The sequence below is a fragment of the Clarias gariepinus genome, chromosome 25, assembly GCF_024256425.1.
Source record: "Clarias gariepinus isolate MV-2021 ecotype Netherlands chromosome 25, CGAR_prim_01v2, whole genome shotgun sequence".
In the NCBI taxonomy this organism is placed as follows: domain Eukaryota; kingdom Metazoa; phylum Chordata; class Actinopteri; order Siluriformes; family Clariidae; genus Clarias; species Clarias gariepinus.
The window spans coordinates 14,275,502-14,293,218 of NC_071124.1; the positions used below are offsets into that span (position 1 = coordinate 14,275,502).

General features: G+C 45.1%; 6 non-coding genes across 6 annotated transcripts; all 6 read right to left on the bottom strand.

Annotated features, from left to right (window-relative positions):
* Positions 1 to 5,895: 5,895 nt before the first annotated feature.
* trnag-ucc (transfer RNA glycine (anticodon UCC)) lies at positions 5,896 to 5,966 on the bottom strand. The gene has a single exon. It is a non-coding gene; the product is annotated as a tRNA-Gly (tRNA).
* A 515-nt stretch (positions 5,967 to 6,481) lies between these two features.
* On the bottom strand, positions 6,482 to 6,552 carry trnag-gcc (transfer RNA glycine (anticodon GCC)). The gene has a single exon. It is a non-coding gene; the product is annotated as a tRNA-Gly (tRNA).
* An 865-nt stretch (positions 6,553 to 7,417) lies between these two features.
* trnag-gcc (transfer RNA glycine (anticodon GCC)) lies at positions 7,418 to 7,488 on the bottom strand. The gene has a single exon. It is a non-coding gene; the product is annotated as a tRNA-Gly (tRNA).
* Positions 7,489 to 8,304: 816 nt separating this feature from the next.
* trnag-gcc (transfer RNA glycine (anticodon GCC)) lies at positions 8,305 to 8,375 on the bottom strand. The gene has a single exon. It is a non-coding gene; the product is annotated as a tRNA-Gly (tRNA).
* Positions 8,376 to 12,041: 3,666 nt separating this feature from the next.
* Positions 12,042 to 12,112, bottom strand: trnag-gcc (transfer RNA glycine (anticodon GCC)). The gene has a single exon. It is a non-coding gene; the product is annotated as a tRNA-Gly (tRNA).
* A 4,271-nt stretch (positions 12,113 to 16,383) lies between these two features.
* trnag-gcc (transfer RNA glycine (anticodon GCC)) lies at positions 16,384 to 16,454 on the bottom strand. The gene has a single exon. It is a non-coding gene; the product is annotated as a tRNA-Gly (tRNA).
* Positions 16,455 to 17,717: the final 1,263 nt, after the last annotated feature.

Below are 17,717 nucleotides of genomic sequence, written 5' to 3' on the forward strand. Positions count from 1 at the left end.
TCCTTCTTGCAGGGGACTTTTATGTGGCTGTATGAATCTTTCAGCTAGTCAACCCTGCTTGAGCATCGTTTGATGGTTAGAGTGAAGTTGTTGGTGCATTCACGAAAAAATCCACAAGTTTTGCTAAAGACTGACAGCTTTACCCCTAATATTAGAGAAGCAGGTCTTCTAGCAGTCCCAAGACATAGAATGTCCGCTATCTGTCTCTATATTTAAGCCACTCAGCTCAGATTAGGAAGCAAGTTTCATGTGGCTGTCTGGATCTCTCATGTGGCCAACCCTGCTTGAGCATGGTCTTAAACAAGAAGCCTGTGCATTGGCCAGGAATCGAACCCGGGCCTTCCGCGTGGCAGGCGAGAATTCTACCACTAAACCACCAATGCTTGCATACCATCTTTGAACCCACAGGCCGGTGCTGGGGGAGGCGGTTAGCATGTTCGACAGATAGTATTTAGCATCACAAACACTGCACAAACCTAACTTCTGCTAGGATTTTTGGCTCTGATGATGAAGGTGAACTTGTTAGCGTGTTCAAGAAAAAGTTCACAAGCTTTAATAAAGTTTGACAGCTTTTTGCTTAATTTTAGGCTAGATGATATATTTTGCAAGACCATGGAAAAGCAGGCCTTCCAGCAGTCCCTAGACCTAGCAGGTCTGCTTACTGTGTCTCTTTTGAAGCCAGTTTTATGTGGCACATTTTGATGTTGTTTGATGGTTAGAGTGAAGTTGTTGGTGCATTCACGAAAAAATCCACAAGTTTTGATAAAGACTGACAGCTTTACCTCTAATATTAGAGAAGCAGGTCTTCTAGCAGTCCCTTGACCTAGAAGGTCTGCTATCTGTCTCCTTGTTGAAGCCAGTCAGCAGGTAGCAAGGGAGATTTTTTTCCTTCTTGCAGGGGACTTTTATGTGGCTGTATGAATCTTTCAGCTAGTCAACCCTGCTTGAGCATCGTTTGATGGTTAGAGTGAAGTTGTTGGTGCATTCACGAAAAAATCCACAAGTTTTGATAAAGACTGACAGCTTTACCCCTAATATTAGAGAAGCAGGTCTTCTTGCAATCCCTTGACCTAGAAGGTCTGCTATCTGTCTCGTTGTTGAAGCCAGTCAGCAGGTAGCAGGGGAGTTTTTTTTCCTTCTTGCAGGGGACTTTTATGTGGCTGTATGAATCTTTCAGCTAGTCAACCCTGCTTGAGCATGGTTTGATGGTTAGAGTGAAGTTGTTGGTGCATCCACGAAAAAATCCACAAGTTTTGCTAAAGACTGACAGCTTTACCCCTAATATTAGAGAAGCAGGACTTCTAGCAGTCCCAAGACATAGAATGTCCACTATCTGTCTCTATATTTAAGCCACTCAGCTCAGATTAGGAAGCAAGTGTCTTGCAGGGGAGTTTTATGTGGCTGTCTGGATCTCTCATGTGGCCAACCCTGCTTGAGCATGGTCTGCTATCTGTCTCGTTGTTGAAGCCAGTCAGCAGGTAGCAGGGGAGTTTTTTTTTCCTTCTTGCAGGGGACTTTTATGTGGCTGTATGAATCTTTCAGCTAGTCAACCCTGCTTGAGCATGGTTTGATGGTTAGAGTGAAGTTGTTGGTGCATCCACGAAAAAATCCACAAGTTTTGCTAAAGACTGACAGCTTTACCCCTAATATTAGAGAAGCAGGTCTTCTAGCAGTCCCAAGACATAGAATGTCCACTATCTGTCTCTATATTTAAGCCACTCAGCTCAGATTAGGAAGCAAGTGTCTTGCAGGGGAGTTTTATGTGGCTGTCTGGATCTCTCATGTGGCCAACCCTGCTTGAGCATGGTCTGCTATCTGTCTCGTTGTTGAAGCCAGTCAGCAGGTAGCAGGGGAGTTTTTTTTTCCTTCTTGCAGGGGACTTTTATGTGGCTGTATGAATCTTTCAGCTAGTCAACCCTGCTTGAGCATCGTTTGATGGTTAGAGTGAAGTTGTTGGTGCATTCACGAAAAAATCCACAAGTTTTGCTAAAGACTGACAGCTTTACCCCTAATATTAGAGAAGCAGGTCTTCTAGCAGTCCCAAGACATAGAATGTCCGCTATCTGTCTCTATATTTAAGCCACTCAGCTCAGATTAGGAAGCAAGTTTCATGTGGCTGTCTGGATCTCTCATGTGGCCAACCCTGCTTGAGCATGGTCTTAAACAAGAAGCCTGTGCATTGGCCAGGAATCGAACCCGGGCCTCCCGCGTGGCAGGCGAGAATTCTACCACTAAACCACCAATGCTTGCATAGCATCTATGAACCCACAGGCCGGTGCTGGGGGAGGCGGTTAGCATGGTCGACAGATAGTATTTAGCATCACAAACACTGCACAAACCTAACTTCTGCTAGGATTTTTGGCTCTGATGATGAAGGTGAACTTGTTAGCGTGTTCAAGAAAAAGTTCACAAGCTTTAATAAAGTTTGACAGCTTTTTGCTTAATTTTAGGCTAGATGATATATTTTGCAAGACCATGGAAAAGCAGGCCTTCCAGCAGTCCCTAGACCTAGCAGGTCTGCTTACTGTGTCTCTTTTGAAGCCAGTTTTATGTGGCACGTTTTGATGTTGTTTGATGGTTAGAGTTAGGTTGTTGGTGCATTCACGAAAAAATCCACAAGTTTTGATAAAGACTGACAGCTTTACCTCTAATATTAGAGAAGCAGGTCTTCTAGCAGTCCCTTGACCTAGAAGGTCTGCTATCTGTCTCGTTGTTGAAGCCAGTCAGCAGGTAGCAAGGGAGATTTTTTTCCTTCTTGCAGGGGACTTTTATGTGGCTGTATGAATCTTTCAGCTAGTCAACCCTGCTTGAGCATCGTTTGATGGTTAGAGTGAAGTTGTTGGGGCATTCACGAAAAAATCCACAAGTTTTGATAAAGACTGACAGTTTTACCCCTAATATTAGAGAAGCAGGTCTTCTTGCAGTCCCTTGACCTAGAAGGTCTGCTATCTGTCTCGTTGTTGAAGCCAGTCAGCAGGTAGCAGGGGAGTTTTTTTTCCTTCTTGCAGGGGACTTTTATGTGGCTGTATGAATCTTTCAGCTAGTCAACCCTGCTTGAGCATGGTTTGATGGTTAGAGTGAAGTTGTTGGTGCATCCACGAAAAAATCCACAAGTTTTGCTAAAGACTGACAGCTTTACCCCTAATATTAGAGAAGCAGGTCTTCTAGCAGTCCCAAGACATAGAATGTCCACTATCTGTCTCTATATTTAAGCCACTCAGCTCAGATTAGGAAGCAAGTGTCTTGCAGGGGAGTTTTATGTGGCTGTCTGGATCTCTCATGTGGCCAACCCTGCTTGAGCATGGTCTGCTATCTGTCTCGTTGTTGAAGCCAGTCAGCAGGTAGCAGGGGAGTTTTTTTTTCCTTCTTGCAGGGGACTTTTATGTGGCTGTATGAATCTTTCAGCTAGTCAACCCTGCTTGAGCATCGTTTGATGGTTAGAGTGAAGTTGTTGGTGCATTCACGAAAAAATCCACAAGTTTTGCTAAAGACTGACAGCTTTACCCCTAATATTAGAGAAGCAGGTCTTCTAGCAGTCCCAAGACATAGAATGTCCGCTATCTGTCTCTATATTTAAGCCACTCAGCTCAGATTAGGAAGCAAGTTTCATGTGGCTGTCTGGATCTCTCATGTGGCCAACCCTGCTTGAGCATGGTCTGCTATCTGTCTCGTTGTTGAAGCCAGTCAGCAGGTAGCAGGGGAGGTTTTTTTTCCTTCTTGCAGGGGACTTTTATGTGGCTGTATGAATCTTTCAGCTAGTCAACCCTGCTTGAGCATCGTTTGATGGTTAGAGTGAAGTTGTTGGTGCATTCACGAAAAAATCCACAAGTTTTGCTAAAGACTGACAGCTTTACCCCTAATATTAGAGAAGCAGGTCTTCTAGCAGTCCCAAGACATAGAATGTCCGCTATCTGTCTCTATATTTAAGCCACTCAGCTCAGATTAGGAAGCAAGTTTCATGTGGCTGTCTGGATCTCTCATGTGGCCAACCCTGCTTGAGCATGGTCTTAAACAAGAAGCCTGTGCATTGGCCAGGAATCGAACCCGGGCCTCCCGCGTGGCAGGCGAGAATTCTACCACTAAACCACCAATGCTTGCATAGCATCTATGAACCCACAGGCCGGTGCTGGGGGAGGCGGTTAGCATGGTCGACAGATAGTATTTAGCATCACAAACACTGCACAAACCTAACTTCTGCTAGGATTTTTGGCTCTGATGATGAAGGTGAACTTGTTAGCGTGTTCAAGAAAAAGTTCACAAGCTTTAATAAAGACTGACAGCTTCCTTCTTGCAGGGGACTTTTATGTGGCTGTATGAATCCTTCAGCTAGTCAACCCTGCTTGAGCATCGTTTGATGGTTAGAGTGAAGTTGTTGGTGCATTCACGAAAAAATCCACAAGTTTTGCTAAAGACTGACAGCTTTACCCCTAATATTAGAGAAGCAGGTCTTCTAGCAGTCCCAAGACCTAGAATGTCCGCTATCTGTCGCTATATTTAAGCCACTCAGCTCAGATTAGGAAGCAAGTGTCTTGCAGGGGAGTTTTATGTGGCTGTCTGGATCTCTCATGTGGCCAACCCTGCTTGAGCATCGTCTGCTATCTGTCTCGTTGTTGAAGCCAGTCAGCAGGTAGCAGGGGAGTTTTTTTTTCCTTCTTGCAGGGGACTTTTATGTGGCTGTATGAATCTTTCAGCTAGTCAACCCTGCTTGAGCATCGTTTGATGGTTAGAGTGAAGTTGTTGGTGCATTCACGAAAAAATCCACAAGTTTTGCTAAAGACTGACAGCTTTACCCCTAATATTAGAGAAGCAGGTCTTCTAGCAGTCCCAAGACATAGAATGTCCGCTATCTGTCTCTATATTTAAGCCACTCAGCTCAGATTAGGAAGCAAGTTTCATGTGGCTGTCTGGATCTCTCATGTGGCCAACCCTGCTTGAGCATGGTCTTAAACAAGAAGCCTGTGCATTGGCCAGGAATCGAACCCGGGCCTCCCGCATGGCAGGCGAGAATTCTACCACTAAACCACCAATGCTTGCATAGCATCTATGAACCCACAGGCCGGTGCTGGGGGAGGCGGTTAGCATGGTCGACAGATAGTATTTAGCATCACAAACACTGCACAAACCTAACTTCTGCTAGGATTTTTGGCTCTGATGATGAAGGTGAACTTGTTAGCGTGTTCAAGAAAAAGTTCACAAGCTTTAATAAAGACTGACAGCTTCCTTCTTGCAGGGGACTTTTATGTGGCTGTATGAATCCTTCAGCTAGTCAACCCTGCTTGAGCATCGTTTGATGGTTAGAGTGAAGTTGTTGGTGCATTCACGAAAAAATCCACAAGTTTTGCTAAAGACTGACAGCTTTACCCCTAATATTAGAGAAGCAGGTCTTCTAGCAGTCCCAAGACATAGAATGTCCGCTATCTGTCTCTATATTTAAGCCACTCAGCTCAGATTAGGAAGCAAGTTTTATGTGGCTGTCTGGATCTCTCATGTGGCCAACCCTGCTTGAGCATCGTCTGCTATCTGTCTCGTTGTTGAAGCCAGTCAGCAGGTAGCAGGGGAGTTTTTTTTTCCTTCTTGCAGGGGACTTTTATGTGGCTGTATAAATCTTTCAGCTAGTCAACCCTGCTTGAGCATCGTTTGATGGTTAGAGTGAAGTTGTTGGTGCATTCACGAAAAAATCCACAAGTTTTGCTAAAGACTGACAGCTTTACCCCTAATATTAGAGAAGCAGGTCTTCTAGCAGTCCCAAGACATAGAATGTCCACTATCTGTCTCTATATTTAAGCCACTCAGCTCAGATCAGGAAGCAAGTGTCTTGCAGGGGAGTTTTATGTGGCTGTCTGGATCTCTCATGTGGCCAACCCTGCTTGAGCATGGTCTTAAACAAGAAGCCTGTGCATTGGCCGGGAATCGAACTCGGGCCTCCCGCTTGGAAGGCGAGAATTCTACAACTGAACCACCAATGCTTGCATGCCATCGTTGAACCCACAGGCCGGTGCTGGGGGAGGCAGTTAGCATGGTCGACAGATAGTATATAGCATCACAAACACTGCACAAACCTAACTTCTGCTAGGATTTTTGGCTCTGATGATGAAGGTGAACTTGTTAGCGTGTTCAAGAAAAAGTTCACAAGCTTTAATAAAGACTGACAGCTTCCTTCTTGCAGGGGACTTTTATGTGGCTGTATGAATCTTTCAGCTAGTCAACCCTGCTTGAGCATCGTTTGATGGTTAGAGTGAAGTTGTTGGTGCATTCACGAAAAAATCCACAAGTTTTGCTAAAGACTGACAGCTTTACCCCTAATATTAGAGAAGCAGGTCTTCTAGCAGACCCAAGACATAGAATGTCCACTATCTGTCTCTATATTTAAGCCACTCAGCTCAGATCAGGAAGCAAGTGTCTTGCAGGGGAGTTTTATGTGGCTGTCTGGATCTCTCATGTGGCCAACCCTGCTTGAGCATGGCCTTAAACAAGAAGCCTGTGCATTGGCCGGGAATCGAACCCGGGCCTCCCACATGGCAGGCGAGAATTCTACCACTGAACCACCAATGCTTGCATGCCATCTTCGAACCCACAGGCCGGTGCTGGGGGAGGCGGTTAGGATGGTTGACAGATAGTATTTAGCATCACAAACACTGCACAAACCTAACTTCTGCTAGGATTTTTGGCTCTGATGATGAAGGTGAACTTGTTAGCGTGTTCAAGAAAAAGTTCACAAGCTTTAATAAAGACTGACAGCTACCTTCTTGCAGGGGACTTTTATGTGGCTGTATGAATCTTTCAGCTAGTCAACCCTGCTTGAGCATCGTTTGATGGTTAGAGTGAAGTTGTTGGTGCATTCACGAAAAAATCCACAAGTTTTGCTAAAGACTGACAGCTTTACCCCTAATATTAGAGAAGCAGGTCTTCTAGCAGTCCCAAGACATAGAATGTCCGCTATCTGTCTCTATATTTAAGCCACTCAGCTCAGATTAGGAAGCAAGTTTTATGTGGCTGTCTGGATCTCTCATGTGGCCAACCCTGCTTGAGCATCGTCTGCTATCTGTCTCGTTGTTGAAGCCAGTCAGCAGGTAGCAGGGGAGTTTTTTTTTCCTTCTTGCAGGGGACTTTTATGTGGCTGTATGAATCTTTCAGCTAGTCAACCCTGCTTGAGCATCGTTTGATGGTTAGAGTAAAGTTGTTGGTGCATTCACGAAAAAATCCACAAGTTTTGCTAAAGACTGACAGCTTTACCCCTAATATTAGAGAAGCAGGTCTTCTAGCAGTCCCAAGACCTAGAATGTCCGCTATCTGTCGCTATATTTAAGCCACTCAGCTCAGATTAGGAAGCAAGTGTCTTGCAGGGGAGTTTTATGTGGCTGTCTGGATCTCTCATGTGGCCAACCCTGCTTGAGCATGGTCTTAAACAAGAAGCCTGTGCATTGGCCGGGAATCGAACCCGGGCCTCCCGCGTGGCAGGCGAGAATTCTACCACTGAACCACCAATGCTTGCATAGCATCTATGAACCCACAGGCCGGTGCTGGGGGAGGCGGTTAGCATGGTCGACAGATAGTATTTAGCATCACAAACACTGCACAAACCTAACTTCTGCTAGGATTTTTGGCTCTGATGATGAAGGTGAACTTGTTAGCGTGTTCAAGAAAAAGTTCACAAGCTTTAATAAAGACTGACAGCTTTTTGCTTAATTTTAGGCTAGATGATATATTTTGCAAGACCATGGAAAAGCAGGCCTTCCAGCAGTCCCTAGACCTAGCAGGTCTGCTTACTGTGTCTCTTTTGAAGCCAGTTTTATGTGGCACGTTTTGATGTTGTTTGATGGTTAGAGTGAAGTTGTTGGTGCATTCACGAAAAAATCCACAAGTTTTGCTAAAGACTGACAGCTTTACCCCTAATATTAGAGAAGCAGGTCTTCTAGCAGTCCCTTGACCTAGAAGGTCTGCTATCTGTCTCGTTGTTAAAGCCAGTCAGCAGGTAGCAAGGGAGATTTTTTTTCCTTCTTGCAGGGGACTTTTATGTGGCTGTATGAATCTTTCAGCTAGTCAACCCTGCTTGAGCATCGTTTGATGGTTAGAGTGAAGTTTTTGGTGCATTCACGAAAAAATCCACAAGTTTTGCTAAAGACTGACAGCTTTACCCCTAATATTAGAGAAGCAGGTCTTCTAGCAGTCCCAAGACATAGAATGTCCGCTATCTGTCTCTATATTTAAGCCACTCAGCTCAGATTAGGAAGCAAGTTTTATGTGGCTGTCTGGATCTCTCATGTGGCCAACCCTGCTTGAGCATGGTCTTAAACAAGAAGCCTGTGCATTGGCCGGGAATCGAACCCGGGCCTCCCGCGTGGCAGGCGAGAATTCTACCACTGAACCACCAATGCTTGCATAGCATCTATGAACCCACAGGCCGGTGCTGGGGGAGGCGGTTAGCATGGTCGACAGATAGTATTTAGCATCACAAACACTGCACAAACCTAACTTCTGCTAGGATTTTTGGCTCTGATGATGAAGGTGAACTTGTTAGCGTGTTCAAGAAAAAGTTCACAAGTTTTAATAAAGACTGACAGCTTGTTGCTTAATTTTAGGCTAGATGATATATTTTGCAAGACCATGGAAAAGCAGGCCTTCCAGCAGTCCCTAGACCTAGCAGGTCTGCTTACTGTGTCTCTTTTGAAGCGAGTTTTATGTGGCACGTTTTGATGTTGTTTGATGGTTAGAGTGAAGTTATTGGTTTTGATAAAGACTGACAGTTTTACCCCTAATATTAGAGAAGTAGGTCTTCTAGCAGTCCTTTGACCTAGAAGGTCTGCTATCTGTCTCGTTGTTGAAGCCAGTCAGCAGGTAGCAGGGGAGTTTTTTTTCCTTCTTGCAGGGGACTTTTATGTGGCTGTATGAATCTTTCAGCTAGTCAACCCTGCTTGAGCATCGTTTGATGGTTAGAGTGAAGTTGTTGGTGCATTCACGAAAAAATCCACAAGTTTTGCTAAAGACTGACAGCTTTACCCCTAATATTAGAGAAGCAGGTCTTCTAGCAGTCCCAAGACATAGAATGTCCACTATCTGTCTCTATATTTAAGCCACTCAGCTCAGATTAGGAAGCAAGTGTCTTGCAGGGGAGTTTTATGTGGCTGTCTGGATCTCTCATGTGGCCAACCCTGCTTGAGCATGGTCTGCTATCTGTCTCGTTGTTGAAGCCAGTCAGCAGGTAGCAAGGGAGATTTTTTTCCTTCTTGCAGGGGACTTTTATGTGGCTGTATGAATCTTTCAGCTAGTCAACCCTGCTTGAGCATCGTTTGATGGTTAGAGTGAAGTTTTTGGTGCATTCACGAAAAAATCCACAAGTTTTGCTAAAGACTTACAGCTTTACCCCTAATATTAGAGAAGCAGGTCTTCTAGCAGTCCCAAGACATAGAATGTCCACTATCTGTCTCTATATTTAAGCCACTCAGGTCAGATTAGGAAGCAAGTTTCATGTGGCTGTCTGGATCTCTCATGTGGCCAACCCTGCTTGAGCATGGTCTTAAACAAGAAGCCTGTGCATTGGCCAGGAATCGAACCCGGGCCTCCCGCGTGGCAGGCGAGAATTCTACCACTAAACCACCAATGCTTGCATACCATCTTTGAACCCACAGGCCGGTGCTGGGGGAGGCGGTTAGCATGGTCGACAGATAGTAATTAGCATCACAAACACTGCACAAACCTAACTTCTGCTAGGATTTTTGGCTCTGATGATGAAGGTGAACTTGTTAGCGTGTTCAAGAAAAAGTTCACAAGCTTTAATAAAGACTGACAGCTTTTTGCTTAATTTTAGGCTAGATGATATATTTTGCAAGACCATGGAAAAGCAGGCCTTCCAGCAGTCCCTAGACCTAGCAGGTCTGCTTACTGTGTCTCTTTTGAAGCCAGTTTTATGTGGCACGTTTTGATGTTGTTTGATGGTTAGAGTGAAGTTGTTGGTGCATTCACGAAAAAATCCACAAGTTTTGCTAAAGACTGACAGCTTTACCCCTAATATTAGAGAAGCAGGTCTTCTAGCAGTCCCAAGACATAGAATGTCCACTATCTGTCTCTATATTTAAGCCACTCAGCTCAGATCAGGAAGCAAGTGTCTTGCAGGGGAGTTTTATGTGGCTGTCTGGATCTCTCATGTGGCCAACCCTGCTTGAGCATGGTCTTAAACAAGAAGCCTGTGCATTGGCCAGGAATCGAACTCGGGCCTCCCGCGTGGCAGGCGAGAATTCTACAACTGAACCACCAATGCTTGCATGCCATCGTTGAACCCACAGGCCGGTGCTGGGGGAGGCGGTTAGCATGGTCGACAGATAGTATTTAGCATCACAAACACTGCACAAACCTAACTTCTGCTAGGATTTTTGGCTCTGATGATGAAGGTGAACTTGTTAGCGTGTTCAAGAAAAAGTTCACAAGCTTTAATAAAGACTGACAGCTTCCTTCTTGCAGGGGACTTTTATGTGGCTGTATGAATCTTTCAGCTAGTCAACCCTGCTTGAGCATCGTTTGATGGTTAGAGTGAAGTTGTTGGTGCATTCACGAAAAAATCCACAAGTTTTGCTAAAGGCTGACAGCTTTACCCCTAATATTAGAGAAGCAGGTCTTCTAGCAGTCCCAGGACATAGAATGTCCGCTATCTGTCTCTATATTTAAGCCACTCAGCTCAGATTAGGAAGCAAGTTTTATGTGGCTGTCTGGATCTCTCATGTGGCCAACCCTGCTTGAGCATCGTCTGCTATCTGTCTCGTTGTTGAAGCCAGTCAGCAGGTAGCAGGGGAGTTTTTTTTTCCTTCTTGCAGGGGACTTTTATGTGGCTGTATGAATCTTTCAGCTAGTCAACCCTGCTTGAGCATCGTTTGATGGTTAGAGTGAAGTTGTTGGTGCATTCACGAAAAAATCCACAAGTTTTGCTAAAGACTGACAGCTTTACCCCTAATATTAGAGAAGCAGGTCTTCTAGCAGTCCCAAGACATAGAATGTCCACTATCTGTCTCTATATTTAAGCCACTCAGCTCAGATCAGGAAGCAAGTGTCTTGCAGGGGAGTTTTATGTGGCTGTCTGGATCTCTCATGTGGCCAACCCTGCTTGAGCATGGTCTTAAACAAGAAGCCTGTGCATTGGCCAGGAATCGAACTCGGGCCTCCCGCGTGGCAGGCGAGAATTCTACAACTGAACCACCAATGCTTGCATGCCATCGTTGAACCCACAGGCCGGTGCTGGGGGAGGCGGTTAGCATGGTCGACAGATAGTATTTAGCATCACAAACACTGCACAAACCTAACTTCTGCTAGGATTTTTGGCTCTGATGATGAAGGTGAACTTGTTAGCGTGTTCAAGAAAAAGTTCACAAGCTTTAATAAAGACTGACAGCTTCCTTCTTGCAGGGGACTTTTATGTGGCTGTATGAATCTTTCAGCTAGTCAACCCTGCTTGAGCATCGTTTGATGGTTAGAGTGAAGTTGTTGGTGCATTCACGAAAAAATCCACAAGTTTTGCTAAAGGCTGACAGCTTTACCCCTAATATTAGAGAAGCAGGTCTTCTAGCAGTCCCAAGACATAGAATGTCCGCTATCTGTCTCTATATTTAAGCCACTCAGCTCAGATTAGGAAGCAAGTTTTATGTGGCTGTCTGGATCTCTCATGTGGCCAACCCTGCTTGAGCATCGTCTGCTATCTGTCTCGTTGTTGAAGCCAGTCAGCAGGTAGCAGGGGAGTTTTTTTTTCCTTCTTGCAGGGGACTTTTATGTGGCTGTATGAATCTTTCAGCTAGTCAACCCTGCTTGAGCATCGTTTGATGGTTAGAGTGAAGTTGTTGGTGCATTCACGAAAAAATCCACAAGTTTTGCTAAAGACTGACAGCTTTACCCCTAATATTAGAGAAGCAGGTCTTCTAGCAGTCCCAAGACATAGAATGTCCACTATCTGTCTCTATATTTAAGCCACTCAGCTCAGATTAGGAAGCAAGTTTTATGTGGCTGTCTGGATCTCTCATGTGGCCATCCCTGCTTGAGCATGGTCTTAAACAAGAAGCCTGTGCATTGGCCGGGAATCGAACCCGGGCCTCCCGCGTGGCAGGCGAGAATTCTACCACTGAACCACCAATGCTTGCATGCCATCTTTGAACCCACAGGCCGGTGCTGGGGGAGGCGGTTAGCATGGTCGACAGATAGTAATTAGCATCACAAACACTGCACAAACCTAACTTCTGCTAGGATTTTTGGCTCTGATGATGAAGGTGAACTTGTTAGCGTGTTCAAGAAAAAGTTCACAAGCTTTAATAAAGACTGACAGCTTTTTGCTTAATTTTAGGCTAGATGATATATTTTGCAAGACCATGGAAAAGCAGGCCTTCCAGCAGTCCCTAGACCTAGCAGGTCTGCTTACTGTGTCTCTTTTGAAGCCAGTTTTATGTGGCACGTTTTGATGTTGTTTGATGGTTAGAGTGAAGTTGTTGGTGCATTCACGAAAAAATCCACAAGTTTTGCTAAAGACTGACAGCTTTACCCCTAATATTAGAGAAGCAGGTCTTCTAGCAGTCCCAAGACATAGAATGTCCACTATCTGTCTCTATATTTAAGCCACTCAGCTCAGATCAGGAAGCAAGTGTCTTGCAGGGGAGTTTTATGTGGCTGTCTGGATCTCTCATGTGGCCAACCCTGCTTGAGCATGGTCTTAAACAAGAAGCCTGTGCATTGGCCAGGAATCGAACTCGGGCCTCCCGCGTGGCAGGCGAGAATTCTACAACTGAACCACCAATGCTTGCATGCCATCGTTGAACCCACAGGCCGGTGCTGGGGTAGGCAGTTAGCATGGTCGACAGATAGTATTTAGCATCACAAACACTGCACAAACCTAACTTCTGCTAGGATTTTTGGCTCTGATGATGAAGGTGAACTTGTTAGCGTGTTCAAGAAAAAGTTCACAAGCTTTAATAAAGACTGCCAGCTTCCTTCTTGCAGGGGACTTTTATGTGGCTGTATGAATCTTTCAGCTAGTCAACCCTGCTTGAGCATCGTTTGATGGTTAGAGTGAAGTTGTTGGTGCATTCACGAAAAAATCCACAAGTTTTGCTAAAGACTGACAGCTTTACCCCTAATATTAGAGAAGCAGGTCTTCTAGCAGACCCAAGACATAGAATGTCCACTATCTGTCTCTATATTTAAGCCACTCAGCTCAGATCAGGAAGCAAGTGTCTTGCAGGGGAGTTTTATGTGGCTGTCTGGATCTCTCATGTGGCCAACCCTGCTTGAGCATGGCCTTAAACAAGAAGCCTGTGCATTGGCCGGGAATCGAACCCGGGCCTCCCACGTGGCAGGCGAGAATTCTACAACTGAACCACCAATGCTTGCATGCCATCGTTGAACCCACAGGCCGGTGCTGGGGGAGGCGGTTAGCATGGTCGACAGATAGTATTTAGCATCACAAACACTGCACAAACCTAACTTCTGCTAGGATTTTTGGCTCTGATGATGAAGGTGAACTTGTTAGCGTGTTCAAGAAAAAGTTCACAAGCTTTAATAAAGACTGCCAGCTTCCTTCTTGCAGGGGACTTTTATGTGGCTGTATGAATCTTTCAGCTAGTCAACCCTGCTTGAGCATCGTTTGATGGTTAGAGTGAAGTTGTTGGTGCATTCACGAAAAAATCCACAAGTTTTGCTAAAGACTGACAGCTTTACCCCTAATATTAGAGAAGCAGGTCTTCTAGCAGTCCCAAGACATAGAATGTCCGCTATCTGTCTCTATATTTAAGCCACTCAGCTCAGATTAGGAAGCAAGTTTTATGTGGCTGTCTGGATCTCTCATGTGGCCAACCCTGCTTGAGCATCGTCTGCTATCTGTCTCGTTGTTGAAGCCAGTCAGCAGGTAGCAGGGGAGTTTTTTTTTCCTTCTTGCAGGGGACTTTTATGTGGCTGTATGAATCTTTCAGCTAGTCAACCCTGCTTGAGCATCGTTTGATGGTTAGAGTAAAGTTGTTGGTGCATTCACGAAAAAATCCACAAGTTTTGCTAAAGACTGACAGCTTTACCCCTAATATTAGAGAAGCAGGTCTTCTAGCAGTCCCAAGACCTAGAATGTCCGCTATCTGTCTCTATATTTAAGCCACTCAGCTCAGATTAGGAAGCAAGTGTCTTGCAGTTTTATGTGGCTGTCTGGATCTCTCATGTGGCCAACCCTGCTTGAGCATGGTCTTAAACAAGAAGCCTATGCATTGGCCGGGAATCGAACCCAGGCCTCCCGCGTGGCAGGCAAGAATTCTACCACTGAACCACCAATGCTTGCATGCCATCCTTGAACCCGCAGGTCGGTGCTGGGGGAGGCGGTTAGCATGGTCGACAGATAGTATTTAGCATCACAAACACTGCACAAACCTAACTTCTGCTAGGATTTTTGGCTCTGATGATGAAGGTGAACTTGTTAGCGTGTTCAAGAAAAAGTTCACAAGCTTTAATAAAGACTGACAGCTTTTTGCTTAATTTTAGGCTAGATGATATATTTTGCAAGACCATGGAAAAGCAGGCCTTCCAGCAGTCCCTAGACCTAGCAGGTCTGCTTACTGTGTCTCTTTTGAAGCCAGTTTTATGTGGCACGTTTTGATGTTGTTTGATGGTTAGAGTGAAGTTGTTGGTGCATTCACGAAAAAATCCACAAGTTTTGCTAAAGACTGACAGCTTTACCCCTAATATTAGAGAAGCAGGTCTTCTAGCAGTCCCAAGACATAGAATGTCCACTATCTGTCTCTATATTTAAGCCACTCAGCTCAGATCAGGAAGCAAGTGTCTTGCAGGGGAGTTTTATGTGGCTGTCTGGATCTCTCATGTGGCCAACCCTGCTTGAGCATGGACTTAAACAAGAAGCCTGTGCATTGGCCGGGAATCGAACTCGGGCCTCCCGCGTGGCAGGCGAGAATTCTACAACTGAACCACCAATGCTTGCATGCCATCGTTGTACCCACAGGCCGGTGCTGGGGGAGGCAGTTAGCATGGTCGACAGATAGTATTTAGCATCACAAACACTGCACAAACCTAACTTCTGCTAGGATTTTTGGCTCTGATGATGAAGGTGAACTTGTTAGCGTGTTCAAGAAAAAGTTCACAAGCTTTAATAAAGACTGCCAGCTTCCTTCTTGCAGGGGACTTTTATGTGGCTGTATGAATCTTTCAGCTAGTCAACCCTGCTTGAGCATCGTTTGATGGTTAGAGTGAAGTTGTTGGTGCATTCACGAAAAAATCCACAAGTTTTGCTAAAGACTGACAGCTTTACCCCTAATATTAGAGAAGCAGGTCTTCTAGCAGTCCCAAGACATAGAATGTCCACTATCTGTCTCTATATTTAAGCCACTCAGCTCAGATCAGGAAGCAAGTGTCTTGCAGGGGAGTTTTATGTGGCTGTCTGGATCTCTCATGTGGCCAACCCTGCTTGAGCATGGTCTTAAACAAGAAGCCTGTGCATTGGCCGGTAATCGAACTCGGGCCTCCCGCGTGGCAGGCGAGAATTCTACAACTGAACCACCAATGCTTGCATGCCATCGTTGAACCCACAGGCCGGTGCTGGGGGAGGCGGTTAGCATGGTCGACAGATAGTATTTAGCATCACAAACACTGCACAAACCTAACTTCTGCTAGGATTTTTGGCTCTGATGATGAAGGTGAACTTGTTAGCGTGTTCAAGAAAAAGTTCACAAGCTTTAATGAAAACTGACAGCTTCCTTCTTGCAGGGGACTTTTATGTGGCTGTATGAATCTTTCAGCTAGTCAACCCTGCTTGAGCATCGTTTGATGGTTAGAGTGAAGTTGTTGGTGCATTCACGAAAAAATCCACAAGTTTTGCTAAAGGCTGACAGCTTTACCCCTAATATTAGAGAAGCAGGTCTTCTAGCAGTCCCAAGACATAGAATGTCCGCTATCTGTCTCTATATTTAAGCCACTCAGCTCAGATTAGGAAGCAAGTTTTATGTGGCTATCTGGATCTCTCATGTGGCCAACCCTGCTTGAGCATCGTCTGCTATCTGTCTCGTTGTTGAAGCCAGTCAGCAGGTAGCAGGGGAGTTTTTTTTTCCTTCTTGCAGGGGACTTTTATGTGGCTGTATGAATCTTTCAGCTAGTCAACCCTGCTTGAGCATCGTTTGATGGTTAGAGTAAAGTTGTTGGTGCATTCACGAAAAAATCCACAAGTTTTGCTAAAGACTGACAGCTTTACCCCTAATATTAGAGAAGCAGGTCTTCTAGCAGTCCCAAGACCTAGAATGTCCGCTATCTGTCGCTATATTTAAGCCACTCAGCTCAGATTAGGAAGCAAGTGTCTTGCAGTTTTATGTGGCTGTCTGGATCTCTCATGTGGCCAACCCTGCTTGAGCATGGTCTTAAACAAGAAGCCTGTGCATTGGCCGGGAATCGAACCCAGGCCTCCCGCGTGGCAGGCGAGAATTCTACCACTGAACCACCAATGCTTGCATGCCATCTTTGAACCCTCAGGTCGGTGCTGGGGGAGGCGGTTAGCATGGTCGACAGATAGTATTTAGCATCACAAACACTGCACAAACCTAACTTCTGCTAGGATTTTTGGCTCTGATGATGAAGGTGAACTTGTTAGCGTGTTCAAGAAAAAGTTCACAAGCTTTAATAAAGACTGACAGCTTTTTGCTTAATTTTAGGCTAGATGATATATTTTGCAAGACCATGGAAAAGCAGGCCTTCCAGCAGTCCCTAGAACTAGCAGGTCTGCTTACTGTGTCTCTTTTGAAGCCAGTTTTATGTGGCACGTTTTGATGTTGTTTGATGGTTAGAGTGAAGTTGTTGGTGCATTCACGAAAAAATCCACAAGTTTTGCTAAAGACTGACAGCTTTACCCCTAATATTAGAGAAGCAGGTCTTCTAGCAGTCCCTTGACCTAGAAGGTCTGCTATCTGTCTCGTTGTTAAAGCCAGTCAGCAGGTAGCAAGGGAGATTTTTTTTCCTTCTTGCAGGGGACTTTTATGTGGCTGTATGAATCTTTCAGCTAGTCAACCCTGCTTGAGCATCGTTTGATGGTTAGAGTGAAGTTGTTGGTGCATTCACGAAAAAATCCACAAGTTTTGCTAAAGACTGACAGCTTTACCCCTAATATTAGAGAAGCAGGTCTTCTAGCAGTCCCAAGACATAGAATGTCCGCTATCTGTCTCTATATTTAAGCCACTCAGCTCAGATTAGGAAGCAAGTTTTATGTGGCTGTCTGGATCTCTCATGTGGCCAACCCTGCTTGAGCATGGTCTTAAACAAGAAGCCTGTGCATTGGCCGGGAATCGAACCAGGGCCTCCCGCGGCGAGAATTCTACCACTGAACCACCAATGCTTGCATACCATCTTAGAACCCCCAGGCTGGTGCTGGGGGAGGCGGTTAGCATGGTCGACAGATAGTATTTAGCATCACAAACACTGCACAAACCTAACTTCTGCTAGGATTTTTGGCTCTGATGATGAAGGTGAACTTGTTAGCGTGTTCAAGAAAAAGTTCACAAGTTTTAATAAAGACTGACAGCTTGTTGCTTAATTTTAGGCTAGATGATATATTTTGCAAGACCATGGAAAAGCAGGCCTTCCAGCAGTCCCTAGACCTAGCAGGTCTGCTTACTGTGTCTCTTTTGAAGCGAGTTTTATGTGGCACGTTTTGATGTTGTTTGATGGTTAGAGTGAAGTTATTGGTTTTGATAAAGACTGACAGTTTTACCCCTAAT